Genomic DNA, 18,326 nt, shown 5'->3' with positions numbered 1-18,326 from the left:
CAGGCTCCTGGACCTCCTTTCCGATGGAAGCAGAGTGAAGGGGGGACGGTCTGGGTGGTGGGGCTCCTTGAGGATGGAGACTGCTTTTTTTATGGAGTGAAGTCTGGTGCTCGTGATGCCGCAGGCATCACAACCCTCTGGAGTTTATTCTTGTCCCGAGAGTTGGCGCCTCCATGCCAGGCAGGGATGAAACCAGCCAGAACGCTCTCCACGATCCACCTGTAGAAGTTCATGAGAATTTTCGGTGATGTACCGAATCTCCTCAGACACCTCACAAAGTATAGCCGCTGGCTAGTCTTCTTTGTGATTGCATTGACATGGAGGCTCCAGGACAGGTCCTCGGAGTTGTTGACACCTGGGAATTTGAAGTTCTTGACCCTCTCCACTACTGAGCCCTCGATGAGGACTGGGTCGTGTTCTCCTGACTCCCTCCTGGAGTCCACGATCATCTCCTTGGTTTTGCTGTAAGGTTGTTTTCGCTACACCATTCAATGAGCATATTTCAATTTTTGCCTGCCCGATTCCCCTCATAATAGGAGAGAGGGATGCAAAAAAAGTCCCTTCAATCCTGAAGTTGTCCCTCTTGTGCTGGACTCTCCCACCATGGGAAATAACCTTTCTACATCTACTCTGTTCATGTCTTTCAACATTCTAAAAGTTCCAATGAGATTTCCCCTTGTTCTCCTAAATTCCAACGAGTTCAGGCCAAGAGGTGTCAAACGCTCCTCATATGGTAACCCTTTCATTCCCCGAATCATCATCATGAACCTCCTCTGAACCATCTCCTTTGTTAGCACATCTTTTCTTAAAGGAGGAGCCCAAAACCCTCCATGTGAGGTCTCCCCAGTGCCTCATCATCACATCTCTGCTCTCGTATTCTATTCCTCTTCAATTTAATGCATTTTCGGACTGGAATTGCACAAATGTGTCCAAGCATTTTGGAAGGCCAGTTCAGGCAAGGATCTTAATGAGTCTCGAGGCTCAGTCATGTGATATCAGAGAAGGTTTGGGGAGAGGTTATTGTTTCCACGCCTCCAGTCTCGGTCATTGAATGTGCTGGGATGTGTCTGTTGTTCCTCCTTCTCACTCTCCCTCATTCACTTGTCAGCGCCTTCTCTCTGTCTCTCTCTCTCTCTCTCTCTCTCTCTCTCCTGCCCTCTCCCTTGATCTCTCTCTCTCTCTTCCCCTCTCCTCATGATAACTTTCTCTCCCCCTCATTTGATCTCTCTCTCTCTCTTCCCCTCTCCTCATGATAACTTTCTCTCCCCCTCATTTGATCTCTCTCCCCCTCCTCATTTGATCTCTCACTCCATCCCCCAGTGGATATCTCACTCACTTTCCCCCTTCTTGTTTGATCTCTCTCTTGCTCTCACACACACACACACACACACACACACACACACACACACACACACACACACACACACACACACACACACACACACACACACACACACACCTCTCTCTCCCCCTCCCTCACTAGATCTCTCTCTTTCACTTCCCCCTCCTTGATTGATCTCTCTCTCTTTTCCCCTTGGAATATCCCTCTCTCTCATTTTTCCCTCCCTCTCTCTCTCTCTGTGATTACGGCAGCCCCTCCCACCTCCTTTGATGTGTGGGTTGCTTTGATATCTGGGCTCTGGGTTGGATCACAGTGATGAGGGCCTCGCAGAGCAGGTGGCCCTTGAGTTTAATGAGGTTTTGATGCAGATACAAAGCAACACTCTGTTATCTAATGATGCTAAATGTTTTCTGCAAAGTTGTTTCATCTGATTCTGTGCACGATAAATCTTTCCAAAAGAAAAGCTGGATATGATTTCCTGGGTATGTTTTTAAATATTAACTGGTGCATTTCACAAGCGCAGTCAACTCCAGTGCAGTACTTTTCCCAAGATCAACATGTTAAAGCTTATACTACCCACTATTCCCAGTACTGCGAACAGCATCCACATCAGCAAGTGACTACTGCGGGCCCAGGGAAAGCGGGGAGCGGAGACATGGCGCTATCCCGTGGGGTCCTACCGCCCATTCCAACAGCTGACAGCTCCGTACAGGCTTTAATGTCCTGTTAAACAAGCCAATGGTGGTTTATGTTAAATCCTGCGGCTTCAGGGTTCATCAGCTGCTTCAAGGGGTTGCAGGCTATGGGGGAGCTGTGAAAATGGTGCAGGGCACCAGGAACGGAGAGAACCCCCCCACCTCCCCTCCATTGAGAAGGAGAAGCCAGGAAGATGACCCTTGGGATGGTGACCGGAGCGGCGGACCAGTGAGGGGCTCTGTGGATGAAGTGGTTGGTGAAGCGGATAGCACAGTGCCGTTACAGCGCGTGCTGTCTGTAAGGAGTTTGTATGTTCTCCCCGTGTCTATGTGGGTTTTCCCCAGGCGATCTGGTTTCCTCCCATCATTGGGCATAAATCGGGTGGCACGGAATCATGGCCTGTTACCGCGCTGTCTGTTTAAATTAAAAATTTAAAAGAAGTGGCGAGTTGTTGGCGTCTTGCGGGCGAGGAACCCACGCAGGCTGTCGGCTGCTGGTGACTTGCGGTCGAAAGACTCACACGAGACTGGCCTCACGGGAACCAGGGATCGGAACCGGAATTCAGAGGGTGTAGAAGGATGAGAGGAGACTAATGGAGGTCTACAAGGTCATGAGGGTGGACAGTCAGCACCTGTTCCCCAGGGCAGGAATGGCAAACACCAGAGGACGTCTGTACAAAGTGAGGAGAGGGAAGTTTGGGGGGGGTGTCAGGTGTAAGTTATTTTACACGGAGAGATGCGGGGGCCTGGAATGCCTTGTGATGGAGGAGGCTGGAACATTAGGGGGATTTAAGAAACTCTCAGGCACATGGATTAAGGGAAAATAGAGGGTTACAGGGTAGGGTGGGTTTTGTTAGGGATTTATGGGTTGGCACAACATTGAGGGCTGGAGGGCCTGTACTGTGGTGCAGAGTTCCATGTGTGGGGAAAGTTTTAATGGAAACTGGAGAAGTCAATGCCCAGATGGAAAATGAGGACTTTTTCCTCCAATTTGAGGGTGGCCTCGGCCTGGTGGCGCAAGAGACCATGGACGGATGAGTCATCAAGGGAATGGGACGGGGAATTGAAAGGTGTGGCCGCTGGGAGATCCATGCCATTGCTTCGGACAGAGCCGACCAAGGTGGCCAACGCAGTGACCTCCCTTTCTCCTTGAGGTGGAGGTGGCCACCAAGGGAGCACGGGGTGCAGTAGATGGCCCCGCACAAGTTCCCTAGTGATGCAGAGGGTGGCGAGGGAGGAGGTGTGGGCGCGCGGAGAACTTCCTGTGGTCACATAGACTCAGCACCCACTTGAACTGGAGTAGAATTGAGTGTCTCGATTTCTTTTTGGCATCGACGATGCCAGTTTTGGTCCAGTTCAGCTGCATCCTAAGTGGTTAATTGTTCAAAGTCCACGCTGCTGAAGATCCAGCTGCGCTGGGTGGGTCACGTCTCCAGAATGGAGGACCATCGCCTTCCCAAGATCGTGTTATATGGCGAGCTCTCCACTGGCCACCGTGACAGAGGTGCACCAAAGAAAAGGTACAAGGACTGCCTAAAGAAATCTCTTGGTGCCTGCCACATTGACCACCGCCAGTGGGCTGATAACGCCTCAAACCGTGCATCTTGGCGCCTCACAGTTTGGCGGGCAGCAACCTCCTTTGAAGAAGACCGCAGAGCCCACCTCACTGACAAAAGGCAAAGGAGGAAAAACCCAACACCCAACCCCAACCAACCAATTTTCCCCTGCAGCCGCTGCAACCGTGTCTGCCTGTCCCGCATCGGACTTGTCAGCCACAAACGAGCCTGCAGCTGACGTGGACTTTTACCCCCTCCATAAATCTTCGTCCACGAAGCCAAGCCAAAGAAAGACAGAGAGGAAAATAAATCAATAAAGTGCAAAAGTAAGAGCCCTCATTGAGTTTGTGGTTGAGGGGTCTGACGGGGGAGGGGTGGCAGCTGTTCCTGAACTTGGTGGGGGCGACTTGTGGCACTGAGACCTCTTTTCTGACGGCAGCAGTGAGAACAGAGCATGTGCCGGCCGGCGGTGTGACGATCACTGCTGCTCTCCATGAATGATCTCGATGGCGGGAAGGGTCTTTGCCTGGGATGTCTGGGGCTGTGTCCAGTAAATTTTGCAGGGCTTCACGCTTGGGTGGGGGGGGGGGTGGAGAGAGGGAGATACCAAACTGGTCAATCAGCATTATGTGGAAAAGTTTATGTCTCCGTTGGGGGAGGGGGGGGAGAGACTTGTACCCACATGCATTATAGGCAGGGTTGCAGGCTGGGGAATGATAACATGGAAAGCTTGGGGGCTGGGTGGGGTAGGAATTGCTAAGTCTCTTGTGAAGCCAGAGGAATCGTATTTCAAAGCCGTTCAGCAGGGGATACATCTGATACTGGCATCAGAGCTAAGGAATTCAGGCCTGCAGGCTGCGTACAAATTAAAGGAATAGTCCGTTCTCTCTTAGAAACACACAGAAATCAGAATTTATTGTCATGAACATGTCATGAAATTTGTGTCACAGGGCAATCATTTATATCAATCCTCGTAGCAAATAAATAAAAATTGTTACAAGAAAATGTCAAAGTGAGGCCGTGTCATTCAGGAATCTGATGGCGGAGGGGAAGAAGCCATCCTTGTGCCACGGAGTGCTCGTCTTTAGGCTCCTGTACCTTCTCCCCTGATGGTAGCAGAGTGAAGGGGGCATGGCCTGGGGGGTGGGGGTCCTTGAGGGTAGAGGCTGCTTTTTAAAGACACCGCCTCGTGTAGATGTCCTCGATGGAGTGATGCCTGGTGCCCACACCTGCTTTATGAATAAATGGTTTAAAAGACAAAAAATACTACACTGTACCCACACTCAACAAACTTCACTTGCATGAATTTTCAAACCTTTAAGCTTTTGACTTTATTTTCAGTCACATTCTTTGAAAACATTTAACCATTGCTGCGTCTGCAGATTCCTCCCCCTCCAAGGAGCCGCCCAAAACACAAATAGATAATTAACACCCCCCCCCCCCCCGAAGATAACAGATAAAACGTCTGACCTGGCCGACTCTTACTAAGCAGGGATAAGGAGACACTTTAATAGAATGGCCCCCATGGTGAGTGGCATCGACCGGCTCCTCATCCTGGGCGATGCCATCATTGTTTATTCAAACAGCTGCCCAGCCAAGGCCCCTCTGCTGGCTGAATATTTGCTCCCAACTTCACCAAAATCTGTTACTTCAGATAAACGTTTACTTCTACAATTTTAAACTTGCATATTTCTGCCTATTATTTAATTGATTTTAATTTTTAAATTTTATTTTCCTCAATTTTCTTTTGCCAGTTGTTTGAATTCCAGATACCAGGGGTTTCCACGGGACAAGGTAGCTGATATAAGGTCCGAAAGACTTGAGCTCATCTGATTTTCTTTCTCTTGGCAATATTGGTTCTGTCCCAATATGGTGAGGCCTCGAGTAGGACTGCTGCCTCGCACCACCTAAAGACCCAGGTTCAGACCTGACCTCGGATGGTTCCATCTGTGTGGAGTTTGCACGTTTGCCCTCCTGTTGCTCCGATGTCCTCCCGCTTCCTAAAGATGAGACGCGCTAAGGTGCAGGTCCGCGGTCTGATTGGCCATTGTAAGTTGCCTCTCGTGGTGGTGGTTGGGGGGGGGGGCGGGACATCGATGAAAATGTGGGCAGCGTAGATCAGTTGTTGGTGCGTGGGCTGAAGGGGCCATTTCTGCCCTGCTATAATTAGTGTGTTAGATTTTAATTAAAAAAAAAATTCTAATGAACTAATTTTGTCTCTTGGTCTCTACTTCTGCCCTTCTTCTCCTCGCCCCCACCTTTTAATTTGGGTTCCCGCCTGCTTTTTACTCACACCATGAAGAACCTGGCGGCACGGTTGGCATCCCTCAAACCTATTTGCTTGGGAAAGGGTTAACCCACTGAAGTCCTTTCGCCGTTCTGATGCAGTGTCTGCCTTTGCGGGGCACCTAATGTGTTGCATTTGTCTATTAGGGAGGGGTGGCTGATTGGAAATAAAGGGAGTTAAAAGCATGGCAGGGGTTGAGGGGGGGGAGGGTGTGCACAGAGGACGTTGCACAAAGTGATTGCAGCTCCTGTCATCCTAGATTTAAATCAGCCGCTCACTCACGTCCCTCTGTGAATCCATCAGAAGGATTTGGTTATTTAAACCTTGGAAGTCAACTGGATGGGTCTGGGAAAGGTCCAATCTGGGGCTTTAGAGCATCATATAAGTTTATTTTAATTTAAAAAAAATTAAATTTAGATATCCATAACAGTAACAGATACTTGTGAGCCTGTGCCGCCCAATTACACCCGATTGATCTACCACTCCCGGTACATTTTGAACGGTGGGGAGGAAACCAGAGCCCCCGGAGGAAACCCATGCAGACACGGGGAGAACGTACAAACTTCTTACAGACGGCGCGGGATTCGAACCTGCATTGCTGGTGCTGTCACAGGGTTGCAATAACCGTTCCATCCCCTATGCTAACCGCATTACCTCTACGCTAACCGTCCCACATAGGATACAGAACATTCCAGCCCTGTTCAGGCCCATCAGCCCACAATGTGCCGATCCATATAAACTCACTCAGCAATCTAACCCTTCCCTCCCTCACATCCGTAACCCTCTATTTTTCTTCCATGCATCCATGTGCCTGTTTGAGTCTTTTAAGTGTCCCCAATTGTACCAGCCTCCACTACCATCCCCGGCGATGCATTCCAGGCACCCACAACTCTTTGCGTAAATAAAATTTACACCTGACATCTTCCCTAGACATTCCTCCCCTTGTACAGACGACCTCTGGTCTTTACTGCTCCTGCCCTTGGAACTAGGCCCTGCCTGTCCACCCTGTCTGCCCCTCACAATCTTGTGGACCTCTATTCAGTCACCTCTCGTCCTTCTTCGCTACAAAGAGAAAAGCAGCTACATTTAGGCATGGGATAAAAGTTTCAGGTTGGGCCAGCAGATATTGCCCCTCCCTAATTACAATTGTTATCCAGAATTCAAGCAACTAGCAAAAGAATTGCGGAAAGTAAATAGGTAAAAGATACAGGTTTAAAAATGACGCACCTTGCCATTAGTTTGCCAATCGTGCCACCTCAAGCAACTGGAAAATTTACATCCGGCATGTAGGTGCTGGATACCAGGGAATTTTACTGTATTTGGGAAAAGTTGATGGAGAGCTACTGCTTTGAATTGGTGATGCTTGTCTGTTGAGGGTGGCCTCAGTGTCATCGTGTAGTGAGCAATGTTGATGGATTGGGAATATATTTCCAAATTAGGACAGGAGTATGACTTGGAAGACGATGTTTATTACCAGTGTATGTGCCAGTGTATAAGATGGTCCGTGAACCCCAAAACCAGTGGGTTAAGTTGTATGCCAGGTATAAAATCTGAACTGTAACAGCAAAGTCTCGGCGTTCCCCTGCTCAGTCCTACTGCCATGGTCTAGGTGCCACAAGACTTGCCCCCACCAGGTTCAGGTACCCCTCCTCCATCAGACCCTTCAATGGCAAACTCAATCAGGGACTCATTCAAAGACTCTTGTGCATTTTATTGATTTTCTTTGTTCCCTCTGCGTTGCACAGTCAGTTTGTTTACATTTGTTATCTGTTTACAGTTCTTTTCTTTGCTTACATATACAGATTTTTTTTTTGCACTACCAATTAATGGTAATTCTGCCTGGCTTGCAGGAAAAAGGATCTCAGGGTTGTATGTGATGTCAGGTATGTCCTCTGACCAGAAATCTGAAATCTCTCTGTTATGTACAGGCTTTGAAAAAGGTGGTTGATTTTAAAATATCCTGATAAAATTGAAACCTTTGCTGGGTAATTTACTTTTGTGAATTGGTGGATAAGATGTGCCTAGCCACATCACTCCACTGGTCAGTGCCAGACTTGGGGTCGTCTTATACAGTGAGTATAGCTCATTTTGGGAGGAAATTCAGGGGGTCGCCTTGTACACAAGTCCCCTTATACGCCTGCATATATGGTACATAAACCTTAGCGAGCCTTTGCAGTGCATTTTGTAGATGGTGTGGTGCAGCTGGGCAGAGGGACTGCATGTAAATGGGATGTCTATTAAGCATTGTGCTGGACTAGGCCGAGTTCTTGGACTGTTGGATCTGCAGAACAGTGGAGGAAGTATTCGATCACACTCCTGTATTATACCTGGTAGGTAATTTTGGGAAGTCGAGAGATTGCCCCAGTGTCCCCAGCCTCTAACTCAGTGGTTCTCAACCTTTTTCTTTCCACTCACATCTCACTTTAAGTAATCCCTCTGCCATCGGTGCTCTGTGATTAGTAAGGGATTGCTTAAGGTGGGATGTGGGTGGAAAGAAAGAGTTTGAAAACCACTGTTTTAATCATCCCTAATTGGCTTGTTATGCGCACTGTTTCAGAACTCCAAAGGAAATGGGCCAATGACCTATTTTTCTCCAGCAAAATATTTCAGTAACAATTGGGTCTGAAGCAGCGGTTCTCAACCTTCCCCTTCCCACGTAAGCGTCGACGTCACAAGAGTAACCGGGGTCAGCCATTTTGCTGTTCAAGCCGCCGACCGACGCATCCTGGGTAAGTTTAACTGGGTTCCCCGACTCCCTCCGAGGTAGGGCAGGGGCCTGGTTGACTTTGGATGACGTTGACCGGGTCGCACCCTTTCAAGCTGCCTTGTGAGTAGGGCGCTAACCGGGAAAATTGCCCGGTTAACCCCATTTTACAAAGCAGTTTGAAAGCACCTCGTGATGCAACCAAGCAGAACGCTCTCCATGGTGCACCTGTAGAAATTTGCAAGATTCTTTGGTGACGTACCAGACCTCCTCAAACTCCCAAATGAAGTATAGACGCTAGCGAGCTTTCTTCATGATTGCATCGACATGGAGGCTTCAGGATAAATCTTCAAAGGTGTTGACACACCTGGATTTTAAGTACTTAACCCTCTCTACTGCTGACCCCTCAACGAGGACTGGTTTGCGTTCTCCTGGTTTCCCCTTCCTGAAGTCCACAATCAGTTCCCAGCTAACGTTGACCACAAGGTTGGTGCTGTGACACTATTCCACAATCTGATATATCTCACACCTGTACGCTCCCTCATTGCCGACTGTGATTCTGCTGAAGACTGTGGTATCTTCGGCAAATTTGTAGACGACATTTGAAATGTATCTCGCTCCATGTAGAGTACATGGGGAAAGCCCAGCTCTTGAAGGTTCCTATCCAAGCCACCTTGACTTGGAAATATGTGGCTGGTCATTTATCATTGCCAGGTTCAAATTCGGAACTTCTAAAGCATTGAAGGTGGAGGATTGTGACTGTTCAAGAAGGCACCTCAATGCCCCCTGAGCATAAAGCCCTGCGAAAGGTAGTGGATACAGCCCAGGACATCACAGGCAAAACCCCCTCCCCACCATCGAGAACCTCTATGGGGAATGCTGCCATCGGAGAGCAGCGGCGATTATCAAGGATCCCCACCACCCAGCACACGCTCTGTTTTCGCTGCTGCCATCAGGAAAGAGGTCTCAGTGCCACAAGGACTTGCACCCACCAGGTTCAAGAACAGCTGCTCAATGACAAACTCAATCAGGGACTCGTTTAAGGACTCTTGCACGTTTTGATTTTTTTCCCTCTTACATTGCAGAGACATTTTGTTTGCATATCTTTATTTGTTTACATGTGCACGTATGTATCATATCCATCTTGCCTGCAGGATAAAGAATCTCGGGGTTGTATATGATGTCATGTCTGACAATAAATCTGAACTTTGAACTACTAGCTGCTCAATTGAGGGATAGGCAATAAATGCTGGCCCTGCAGATTTCAATTTAGACATACGCCACGGTAACAGGCCATTTTGGCCCACGAGTCCGTGCCACCCCATTAACCTACACCCCCAGTATATTTTTGAAAGGAGGGAGTGTAGCGTGTCGAATGACTCAAATAATTGTTGACTCAAACCCAGGCTTTTATTAGCAAAAGACTGGAACGTAGTATATCGAGGTCGACCAGTCCAGACTCTCCTGGGTCTGGTTAGGAGCAGCCCTTTATGACCTGCCAGTAGGCGTTGCTACGGCTCTCAGCCAATCACTACTACTATATGTAAATATATACAAATATATACATTGGTGATAGTATCCTGTACTATCACAGGGAGAAAGCCCAAGCAGACATGGGGAGAATGTGCAAACTCCTTACCGACAGTGCAGGATTCGAACCCCCGGTCCGGCCTCGATTGCTGGCGCTGTAAAGGCATGGCATCAACCGATAAAGCCACCAACTGCCCTGTTGGTGCTCTTTGAGGGAGTAATATTAGCCCTTCAAAGCTTGCCAAGGGATGTTTTGTGTCTACTTAAGAGGGCAGGTGCGGCCTTTGGTTTGAAGGACCGCACTTCCTTCGTTGTTGTCATTGACTACTGGCAAGGATGAGGGTCTCTGGTTGGGCTCACAACCAACTGGCTCGGTGCAGAGAGGGAGTCGCCTGCAGTTGATTTAAGGCCTGGTGCCAAATTGGAAGGAAGCTTTATTTTGGGGAAAGTTTCTTGGTTCTTGATCTGCCAAAATATTCCGTATGGAATTTAAACTGGAGGTGGGGGAGGGTGTGGACAGGTTCACAGGTCTCACTGCTGAACAAATAAAGAAGACCCTGCAAAAAAAAAGAATTCAAATCATTTTCACATCTCTGGCTGCTTGGTGCAGGGTAAACTTCGCAGCGTGTCCCACACAAACGTGCTGGAGAAACTTGGCAGGTCACAGGGAGGGAAGGGTAACCAACATTCTGGGCCTGAGCCCTTCGACAAGGTGGAGGCAAAAAACAGGGAAGATGGGGTGGGAGGAGGAGAGGAGAGAACAGAGGAAAGGGAAGGGGGTTGGAGAACTGGCGTCATACATGGATTCAGGGGGGGAGGAGGAGATGAAAGGGCAGGGTGTGGAGAACTGGAGTCCTAGATGGATTCGGGGGGAGGACGGAGGAAAGGGCAGGGGGTGGAGAACTCAGATGGGTTCGGGGGGAGGGGGGGAGGAGGAGAGGAAAGGGCAGAGAGTGGAGAACTAGCGTCATGGATGGATTCAGGTGGGAGGGGGGAAGAGGAGAGGAAAGGGCAGGGGGTGGAGAATTAGCGTCATACATGGATTCAGGTGGGAGGGGGGAAGAGGAGAGGAAAGGGCAGGGGGTGGAGAATTAGCATCATAGATGGATTCAGGTGAGAGGAGGAGAGGAAAGGGCAGGGGGTGGAGAACTAATGTCGTAGATGGATTCAGGTGGGAGGGGAGAAGAGAATGGAACTGATATAGGGAGGGGGGATCCCTCTCTGATAGGAGAAGGAAGGGAAAGGGGTGGGGAGCTGGAGGAAAGGATAGGGAAAGAGAGTGTCAGAGGAGGGCTTTAACAGTACCTGGAGGTCAATGCTGTCTACTCCGATGGCTGTTCTCATTTGTGAGTGACCCCAGTTTGGCAGGGCATGGATAGCGATGTCAGCGTGGGAATGGTGTGAAGAATTAAAATGGTTGGCCACTGGGCTTTGCAGCAGACAGAGCAAAGGTGCTTCATAAAATGATCTCCAGTCTGCGTCCAGTCTCTCCGATGCAGGGGAGACCTCAATGGATGCTGCAGGTGGGAGCTGCAGACCCACAAGTGGAGCGCTGCTTCATTTGGATGGCCTTTTTGGGGCCCCGAATGGTGGTGGAGTATAGATGAGGCAGAGATCAGGTAGGGGAATCGCAAACGAGGTGAAACACGAAAGTCTGCAGACGCTGCGATTGTAGTAAAAACACACAGAAACTCCGGGGGGTGGAGCGGGGGGGGGTCCTCATGGCGTCCATAGGAGGTAAAGATACATGACCAACATGTCGGGCCTGAGCCCTTCTTTAAAAACCAGACAGGCATCTGAACAAAGACTGGTGAAAATGGGCAGGGCGAGGAGTACAGACCAGCAGATAAAAGGTGTTAATTGGATAGGAGGAGTGAAAGGTGGAAGGGTGAGAATTGACGGGGGAGGGGTTTTTTTGGCTCCGTGACAGAGGGAAAAGGGGAGAGAGAGCATCGGAGCCACAGAAAAGGAGACGGGTTGGGGGGGGTACGACGACTAACGAAAACCAATATTAAAGCCGTCCAGTTGGAGGGTGCCCAAGGTGTTTTTTTCCTCCAATTTGCGGGTGGTCTCACTCTGGCACTGCGTGAGACCACGGCCGGTCACGTCGGCAAGGGAATGGGGCGGGGAATTAGAATGAGCGGCCACTGGGAGATCCAGGCTATTGTGGCAGATGGAGCCGAGATACTCGACGAAGTGGTCTCCCAGACTGCGCCCGGTCTCACCGGTGCAGAGGAGACCCCAGCGAGGGCATCCGATGTACAGCAGTGGACGACCCCCGCAGATTCTCAAGTGACGTATTGCTTCACTGTTGGCTGCAATCCATCCATTTAATGAGGATTTTGCCTGAATAAGTGGTGGAGAAGCTTGTGGGGTCCTGAGTTCCCAAGAGCATCGATATACTCTAGGTAGGGCCACCCATGGCAGTGAGGTGTCCCTGACAAAGAACAATCCAACCTCAATGGTGGAGCAGGCGGACGAAGTTACTTCAAACTCAACGGCGGGGAGGGTGGACGATGGCTGCAAGAAATTTTCCAGCTCCGATCGGCGTGGTTTCCATGCCATTGGGACTAGTTGGTACCTATCTCAGCTGCACCATTTCATCAGATGCAAGGATCGACAACGAGATAGACAACAGACTCGCCAAGGCAAATAGCGCCTTTGGAAGACTACACAAAAGAGTCTGGAAAAACAATCAACTGAAGAACCTCACAAAGATAAGCGTATACAGAGCCGTTGTCATACCCACACTCCTGTTCGGCTCCGAATCATGGGTCCTCTACCGGCATCACCTACGGCTCCTAGAACGCTTCCACCAGCGTTGTCTCCGCTCCATCCTCAACATTCATTGGAGCGCTTTCATCCCTAACGTCGAAGTACTTGAGATGGCAGAGGTCGACAGCATCGAGTCCACGCTGCTGAAGATCCAGCTGCGCTGGGTGGGTCACGTCTCCAGAATGGAGGACCATCGCCTTCCCAAGATCGTGTTATATGGCGAGCTCTCCACTGGCCACCGTGACAGAGGTGCACCAAAGAAAAGGTACAAGGACTGCCTAAAGAAATCTCTTGGTGCCTGCCACATTGACCACCGCCAGTGGGCTGATATCGCCTCAAACCGTGCATCTTGGCGCCTCACAGTTCGGCGGGCAGCAACCTCCTTTGAAGAAGACCGCAGAGCCCACCTCACTGACAAAAGGCAAAGGAGGAAAAACCAAACACCCAATCCCAACCCACCAATTTTCCCCTGCAACCGCTGCAACCGTGTCTGCCTGTCCCGCATCGGACTTGTCAGCCACAAACGAGCCTGCAGCTGACGTGGACATTTACCCCCTCCATAAATCTTCGTCCGCGAATCCAAGCCAAAGAAAGAAGAAGTGTGCGCCTTGGAGGGCAACATTAAGTTACAAGTTAAACAAATACACGCATTGGCGTCTCCGCTCAGTGGATCAACAGAACGAAGGCTGTTGTCCTCTACTTCGAGGGATAGTCATGACGACCGTACTGAGTGCAGTTCTCATTGCTACGATACAAGAAGGATGTAATTACGCTGGGGAGATTGGAGCACTTAACTTTTAGACATGGACGTATTTATAACAACCCCTGCCGCCAAATACATTTTGGAGTGGGAGGAAACCAGAGCACTTGGAGGAAACCTACACATGTCACGGGGAGAACGTACAAACTCCTTACAGACAGCACCAGATTTGAACCCAGGGTCCCTGGCGCTTGGACCAGCATTGTGCTAACCCCTACGTTAGCCTTGCCACCCAAACGCGTTTGGAAATGGTCATCTTGGAGAAGATCTCATTGCTGTTAGTGGGTCCTTGCTGTACTGAGCTCGCGCAATGACAGAAGTGTATAGGTCAGAAACAGGCCTCAGGCTACCTTCTCCATGTCATCTTGCCTCTCGGTGGAAATCCCATTTGCCTGCATGAGGCCTCTATCTTTTCCCATTGCTGGCCCCATCCAATACTTAAACATTGTCATAATAGCTGCTCCTCTGGTAGTTCATTTCAGATGTTCACTACTCTCTATGTACAATCCTACCCTGAAGAATTTTAAATTTTACCCCTCTTACTTTAAACCCTGAGCCCTCCAATTATATACTTCCCTGTCCTGGGAAAAAGACTCCAACTATTGATTCCATCTCTGCCCCTCCTCATTTTATGTTCCTGTGAGAGTTAAGCCACTGATCTCTCTGAATAATGACAGCCTTTCATTCCATGGTAAACATCTGCTCTCTTGCCCTCTCATCTCACTCTCTCCCCTTTCTCTCTTTCCCCTCCCTCACTCTCCATCTTTCCCTCTCCACTTTCTCCCCTTCCCCCATCTCGAGCTCTCTTCTTTCTCCTCTCTCCCCACTGCTCCCTCCTCTCTTCCCTCCCTCTTCCCCTTCCCCCTTTCTCTCTTACCCTCCCACCCTTTCCCTCTCCCCTCCCTCTCCTCACTCCCCTTTTCTCTCTTCCCATTCTACCTCTCCTCTTTCTCCTCCCTGCCCTCTCTCTCCCCCCTCTCTTTCCTCTCTCCTTCTCCCTCCCTCCCTCACTCTCTCTCTTCCTGCTTTTAAATTTAAGCAGTGAATCTGGGCTCAATTATAACACTTGTTTGAAGGGTCCCAGTCCACCTGCCACTGGCTGCGTGACTCCTAGAGTGGCTGGAAGCCACTGTGAATTAATGTTATGTTAAAACACCAGAAACTCAGTTGTCACGTGATTAATCTTGTGTCTCAACTCTTACCAAGTACCCTGTGAACTTTGAAATCCAGAATGGGTTCTGGAGTACGCCGCCATCGTTGTGAAGCAGTGGATTTTTGCAATATCTCAGTACAGGTGACGATGCACTAAACTCTAAAGAGAGGAGAAGCTAAATTCAGGCACTTGTGATCCAGGTTCGGATCCGATGCTGTCTGCGAGGAGTTTGTACGTTCTCCCTGTGTCTGCGTGGATTTGCTTCGGGTGCTCTGGTTGCCCCCCCCACCCTTCAAAAATGTACTGAACGTTAATTGGGATATTTGGGCGGTGCAGGCTCGTTCTGGCCCTGTTACTGTGCTGTAGGTCTAAACTAAACTGTAGCAGCAAAGCATTCAATACATTGCTGAGGAGAAGAAGAGCCTTGGCCGCTGAAGGGCTTCCTGATCGTGTCGGAGGTTCGGATTGGAGCTCGGGCGGCCGATGGATCGAACAAGAGTCTGCGTGGCTGTGGGAGCCCTGGGGGCGAATCCACAGACACTCAGTGACTCGGGGAGTGGGTGGGCAATGTGCATGGAGAATCCCCAGTATGCTCTGTGGCAGGCGAAAGGCAATTTTGTGCAATATTATGTCCTTGCTGCTTTATCACATGGCAATAAATAGCATCTGATCTGAAACAGTGGGGAAGAAAATCCAGCAGCTTCATTTTTTTAACGGACTTTTTGAGGGCAGCGGTTGCCCACGATGTGCTGCTCACGGGTGAAGCGCGCCTGGGAGGTTACCCCGAGGGAATGTGGCAGCCTGGGGCGTATGCCTTTGGGAAAGAAGGTGCAGGGATTCTTTGCTTCTGGAAGCGTTGATGCTAGTTCCTGGAAGTTGGCCACTGTTCACTTTCTTGTGAATCACTGAAGTCTGCGGACGATGTAAAACCGCACAGTAAATCCTGGAGGATCTCAGCAGCGTCCATAGGAGGTCAAGATATTTACTTGGCGTTTTGGGCCTGAACCCATGGTACTTAAAAAAAACTTTAAAGCACAGAAAACAGGCTCTTTGGCCCTTCTAGTCTGTGCCGAATTATTTTCCTGCCTTGTCTTGCTGACCTGCACGCATCCATAGCCCTCTATGCCTCTCTCATCCATGTACCTAAATTTTTCTTAAATGTTATAATTGAGCCCGGATTCACTGCTTAAATTTAAAAAAAATTTGGACACACATCATAGTAACGGGCCATTTTGGCCCATGAGCCCATGCCGCTCAATTTACACCCAATTAACTCACAACCCCTGGCACAGTTCGAAAGGGGGGAGGAAATGAGCCCCTGGGGAAAGCTCATGCAGACATGGGCAGAACGTGCCATAACTCCTTATGGACAGTGCGGGATTCGAACCCTGGGGGGTCCCGATCACTGGTGCTGTAACGGCTTTGCGCTAACTGTGTCGCCACTTCTTCAGGGTACGAGTGAAAAGCAGTCAGGCACCTGAGTTAAAAGGCTGGGGAGAAGGGAGGGATGGGCAGGGGGAGGCGTACAGACCCAACGGCAAGAGGTGTATGAGTAGTCAGGAAGGACATGTGGCTGTGGAAGTGGGTGTGGGTGAACAGAGCTTGAGAGCAGCGGGGAGTGCAGATGGGGAGCAGTGAGAGAGAGAGTCCCTTTGAAGGGAGGAGAAGAACACAGTCAGGGCAGGCGTCCCTCGAAGAAATTTCATAGTGGAGGAACTGAGTGGAGTGAAATTCAAAAGTCCGCAGACACTGAGATTGTAGAACACACACAGAGGTGGTCTCGCAGCGTCCACAAGAGGTGAAGATATATTCCCGACATTTCGGGCCTGTGCCCCTTCCTCAAGGTGCGGTTCTTGACACCTCGAAGGAGGGCTCAAGCCTGAAACGTCAGGAATATGTTTTCACCACCTCTGGACACTGCGAGGCCGGCTGAGTTCCTCCAGCATTTCACCGGGCACGTGCCCACTGTGATCTCCAAGCACCCTGTCCATTTTGTGTCCAGAATGGGGCAGTGTCCCCGACTTCACAGTGGGGAACCGAGGACGCAAACCAAAACCACCCACGCCCTGGTTGCCACGGGATCCCAAGGGTCGCCGGCAGGGGAGGGGCGGAGGCCATTCTGCTGCCTTTAAGTCTTCTCGCAGGGCCCAGTTGGAAAGCAGTTCCTTTTGAAACCAGGCAGCTGGAACTGCTTGACCCCCAACTAATTTACTCTTTTGATGCCACAGACAATAGTTAGCTCACTAAGGGGCGGTGGGGAGGAGAGAGGAGTGGGGGGGGGGGGGGGGCTGGGGTGGGTGGGTGTTGAGTGGGCAGCATCTGCCACAATGAAATATGGATTTCCAACAGCTCCCTCCAGACCCCCACCCCCCCTCCCACAAATCTCACGCATCTTCCTTACAACCAGCACTTTCAATTCCATTTTAGCAGGTCGGCTGGGCTCTGTTGTTGTGGCTTGGTTCCAACGCGATGATACACGTCAAATGTGCCAGGCCCAATTTTCTGAGACACTGATCAGGGCGTAATCAGAGGCGCCTTATGGACTGGGAAGGGGAGGGGGTTGCGATTGGGTTAGATGGTGCAGGCAACCAGTTCAAGCCTTCACCTTAACCCTTTGAAAGCTGAGTGGCATTTTGAAGGAATTTGCAGAGTTGGGATTATGGGAAGAATCAATTTATTCCATTCGCTGGGATTCCGACAGAGTACTGAACCACCCTGGTCCAGGTGAGACCCTCTATTGAAGCTCTTCTCGGGTAGATTGGCATTATTTTGAAGAGGAGCAGGGAAGATGAACTCTAGATTTGTTTACCCCATAAACAAGTTGTTATCATACAATTGTGTTAAGTCCTACTGGATGAAACAGCGTTTTCTTATATAAAAACATTCCAACACATATATAGGCACAACACAGAGTTACAGGTGATTTATATTGTTAAACAAATAGTGGAGTCTCGGAGGGATAGTATGAGCAGTTTCATCAGTCATTCAGCATTCTCACTTCCCGTGGGAAGAAGCTGTTCCTCAGCCTGGTGGTGCTGGCTCTGATCCTCCTGCATCTCTTCTCCAATGGGAATAGCTGGTGGATGCTGGGTGTGGGCTGGAAGGGAATCCTTGATGATTTTGCGCGCCCACTTCGGGCAACGATCCCGGATCTATCACGTTGGTGGGGGTGGGGGAGGGAGACTCCAGTGATCCTCTCTGCCGCTCTTGTGGTCCTGTGAAACGTCCTCAGATCCATTTCCCTGCAGCAACCGCGCCCCACTGCGATGTAGCCGGCCAGGACATTCTCAGTGGAGCTCCTGTAGAAGATTGGCATCATAGTGGCCACTAGCTTTGGTCTTCTCAGGAAGTGTAGTCACTGTTGCGCCTTCCTGACAAGCGAGGAGATGTGTGTCCACGATAGGGTCACTAGTTAAGTGAACCCCCAAGGAATTTAAGGCTCTCCACTACAGTTATTAATTGTAGTGGAGGGTGGTCATTCCTAGTCCTCCTGAAGTCCACGATCACTTCCTCCCCCATCTTGT

At 49.9% G+C, this 18,326-nt stretch overlaps 1 protein-coding gene and 1 long non-coding RNA gene across 4 annotated transcripts in view; one reads left to right on the top strand and one right to left on the bottom strand.

Moving 5' to 3' along the window:
• Nucleotides 1-18,326, top strand: part of LOC138764357 (transcription factor 12-like) — a 117,928-nt gene that overhangs the window by 47,507 nt on the left and 52,095 nt on the right. The gene's annotated exons all lie outside the window — the stretch shown is intronic.
• Nucleotides 4,486-17,288, bottom strand: LOC138764359 (uncharacterized). Its single transcript, XR_011358128.1, has 3 exons — nt 17,204-17,288; nt 10,224-10,671; nt 4,486-4,822 (listed from the first exon to the last, which is right to left on the bottom strand). It is a non-coding gene; the product is annotated as an uncharacterized lncRNA (long non-coding RNA).

This window comes from Narcine bancroftii, chromosome 5 (assembly GCF_036971445.1).
Source record: "Narcine bancroftii isolate sNarBan1 chromosome 5, sNarBan1.hap1, whole genome shotgun sequence".
Classification (NCBI taxonomy): Eukaryota; Metazoa; Chordata; class Chondrichthyes; order Torpediniformes; family Narcinidae; genus Narcine; species Narcine bancroftii.
This window is presented reverse-complemented; position numbering and strand designations above follow the sequence as displayed.